This window comes from Gekko japonicus, unplaced genomic scaffold, assembly GCF_001447785.1.
Source record: "Gekko japonicus isolate JY-2015 unplaced genomic scaffold, Gekko_japonicus_V1.1 scaffold1257, whole genome shotgun sequence".
NCBI lineage: Eukaryota > Metazoa > Chordata > Lepidosauria > Squamata > Gekkonidae > Gekko > Gekko japonicus.
In genome coordinates this window covers 321,238-324,914 of record NW_015163640.1, presented here as the reverse complement: position 1 = coordinate 324,914, position 3,677 = coordinate 321,238, and the positions used below count along the sequence as shown (strand labels likewise).

Sequence of the window (3,677 nt, the reverse complement as noted above, 5' to 3'; positions counted from 1 at the left end):
GGGGGGGGCCTTCATCCCGGCCGCTGCGCGCGGCCAGGAGAAAGTTCGCGGGGCTTGGGGGGGTGGGCCTTCGTCCTGGCCGCTGCGCGCAGCCGGGACGAAGGATCAAGAGGGTTGGGGAAGGTCGGCCCTCCTCCAAACTGCTCCACGCAGCTGGGAGGAAGCATCGACGGGGTGGGGGGGGGGGAAGGCAAGGCCGGGGAAGGCGGGCCCGGCAGCCTACTTACCCTCCTCCTGCTTCGTCCTCATTCTCCAACAGAATGAGGATCGAAGCAGAGGGCGGGTGAAGAAGGGGGCGGGGCTTCACCACGTGACCGCCCCGCCCCCGGGAGGATCGCTTCCGGAGCGCCGTGCCGGAGCGCTCCCCCCGATGAGACCCCTGACATTAGGTAATTATGATCATGACCCTGAGAAAAGATTCACAGTGAGGTTGCCAGTTCCCCCTTGGCCACCAGCAAAGGATGGGAGAGAGTAGGGTTGAAAACTCCTGGAGATTTGGGGATGGAGACTGGGGAAGACAGGGACTTCAGGGGGTACAGCACTACAGAGACCGCCCTCCAAAACACCCATTTCTCTAGGGGATCGGATCTCTGTAGTCTGGAGATGACCTGTATTTCTGGGGAATCCCCAGGTCCCTTCTGGAGACTGGCATCCCTATACGGATCTACCTGCTGGAAGGCTTCAGTGGAAAGAGAAAAAAAAGGCAGAATTTGCATTTTCAGCTGAAAAGGAAGCCCTGGTCCTTGTTTTGGCACTCAGTATGCTTTGTTTGCTAGCTGCACATCTTTCTCTTTACTGTTGTGTTTTGTTGCTGCTTCTGCTGTTGTGTTGCATCAGCACGTCCACACTTCATCTCCTCCTCTGCATGCAGCTCTCCCTGCACTAGTTGGCCTGTAACCCAATTAGTCTTCTGTCTTGTTTTCTCCTGGCTTCCTCCCCAGCAAGCTCCCTCCCCCAATCAGATAAGGCCTGGATCAATCCGCTTAGTCCAGGGGAGGCAAAGGTGGGGGGGGGCAGAGAAGAGAGCAAAACTGTGTGGTCTTCTCTGTCAGGCTGCCCTGGCCTCTCCTCCAAAGCACAAAGCTGAGAAAAGAAAACAGATAAGATTAATGATGTTTAGTTCCAATGCGACGCTCTTACCAAACGTAAGGTCTACAGTGGGGGGTAAATAAATGAATTTGTTTCGGCATCTGGCAGCGGTAGGCTCCCCAGCCTGATGCAGCCCCTTTGCCTGAGAAACCATGCATTGTACAGCATTCTTCTCTCCTATTAGGTTCTAGTAGCCAGTGCATAAGCTTGCATCTCAGAAAGTGGTGAGTGGTGTTAGTTTCATTTGGGGGCTGTTTTTTTTCTGGTAAATAACTTTTGTTTCCAATTGTTGTCAATGGTGTTCGGAATGTACCCCAGTCCCAAACATTTATACAGCGGAAGATATAAATCAAGGCTCTCCCCCACCCCGAAGGAAGAAAATGGCACAACTATTCCATGTGCTCCAACTGTCCCCTTTCACCTGGCTTTCTGGTCCAACTGTTTTTTTCCTTAATTTTTGCAGATGTCCTATGAAAATACATCAAGTATTGTGAGGTGCCCTTTTTCCAAGGCTGAGGCCATTCCCCCAAATCTTAGTCTGGATGATAAATCTTACCAGGAAGGAGAGGAGGATGAATCTTGCCTCTAGTGTGCATGTATGCAAATACAGGTGCAAATGTATGCAAATGCGGGTGCAAATGTATGCAAATACAGGTACATGAACACTAAGTCACCATGTTTTACCACCTGTGATTATCCATTCTGCAGCTGCTGAGGTGTACTTTGAAGGGTTAATAGAACTGCAGGAGAACGAACTTTTTCTAATACAACTTTATCCAAAAGAACAAAGATCATCTTTTGCTTTGAAATCTAATGGCTTGAGTAAATGAAAACAGCTGGTGATCTAGAGCCTTCAGGCAGGTGTAATGGGAGGGGCCCTTTGCATAAGGACCCTTGGCTATGAGCTTTAGTCCTGTTTTTTTGTTTTCAGGAGGGGAGAAAATTGGATCAAAACAACTTAAAATGCAATAAACAATGCAGGCTGAAAGTAAGACCTGGACCCAAGTACGATGCTTGGAAATCAGTGACTGAGCAACCAAACATTTTTGTTTCCTTCACAAAGCAGGTATGCAGGGCCCCAGATCTGGATCGGGACCATGGCATGGTGAGAGGTGGGTTTAAGACTGATCAGGCCCTTTATATTGGCCCCACCAGGGTGGCTGCTCTCCCCACACACCATATGATCCACGTCTGAACTGTGGTCCCCCCTGCACCAACCCGCTCCCCCAATGCTGTTTGGGAATTCATTTACATGACTCTTAGTGCCATGTCTGATTTGTCCTTAAGAGTCATCCATGGTGACTCCCTGCCTATTCCAGACTGATCATCTGACTCACTGCCCAATTAGGGTAGGCCAGGAAGAGTTCCTTAAGGAACTTTCAGGTGTTTAAACCTTTACCTGCTTCAAATCATTTGCTTGGGTTCCTATGCCTGGAAGGTCCAGGCTCATATTTCCATCATTCATGGACCATAAATAAATAAATAAATCTGAACTTTTACATTCAACTCAACTCTCTGTCTCTCAGACACACACACACACTTTTCATCCTGCTCTCTCCTCAACAAGGTTGGGACATCTTATATAGTTTGGAGCTCATGTTAAAGAAAAACTTGGGGGGGGGGGGATCAGAAAATTTAAAAATTTGCTCTCCATGCTTTTTACACTTTATCTTGCTAGCATTTAGTATTTCAAAACAATAAGCCTGCTCAACAACTCACATCCTATTCTGAGTAGACCTGTTTAGGATTACTCTCCCAAATAGTTACATGGGCCATAATGAATCATGATTGGAGTTAAGTGGGCCACTGTGTGGTGTCAGTTGCAAGTGCAAAAACTGCAAAGTACTGGCAGCTAAAAACCTGACACTGGCACCTGCTGTGGAGGAAAGGGAATCAGGTACTCCTTTCTCACATGTGCCTCTTAATGTGGAACCCTGCATTGCTTCCTCCTCTTACTTCCTAACTTGCAAACATCAACTGCTTGCTAAGAATAAGGTGATATAATGCCATCTCTCAGCCTTGAGAGCAGCAGAGAGGTGGCATTCTGACTCCACACCCCGCAATCTCTACTCTGGGCTATGGCAAGAGTTTTCCTGTCCTGTCAGGATGCCATCTTTCAGCTGGTTTCTTGGCTGAGATGGTGTTCTGTGCCTCCCCCAAAACTTGGAAGCTCTGGTGCTTCCCCAAGCTACACAACATGACAGTTTGGTGTAGTGGTTAAGTGCACAGACTCTAATCTGGGAGAACCAAGTTGGATTCTCCACTCCTCCACTTGCAGCTGCTGGATCACCTTGGACAAGCCATAGTTCTGTCAGAGGTGTTCTTGAAAAGAGCAATTCTCTCAGAGCTCTCTCAGTCCCAACTACCTCACAGGGTGTCTGTTGTGGGGAGGGGAAGAGAAACGAGTTTGTAAGCTGCTCTGAGACTCCAAGTGAAGGGCGGGGTATAAATCCAATCTCTTCTCTTCTTCTCCTTCTCCAGATCACATATGGTGATCTGGCCATATGTCCCAGCAGAGCAGAGGGAGGGATCAATGATCTGACTTGTCCTAAGACAAGTTCGTAAGCTCAGTTGCAAGTTCTCTTTAC

At 48.6% G+C, this 3,677-nt stretch overlaps 1 protein-coding gene across 1 annotated transcript in view; it reads left to right on the top strand.

Moving 5' to 3' along the window:
• Window positions 1-3,677, top strand: part of PAPPA (pregnancy-associated plasma protein A, pappalysin 1) — a 403,905-nt gene that overhangs the window by 184,805 nt on the left and 215,423 nt on the right. The gene's annotated exons all lie outside the window — the stretch shown is intronic.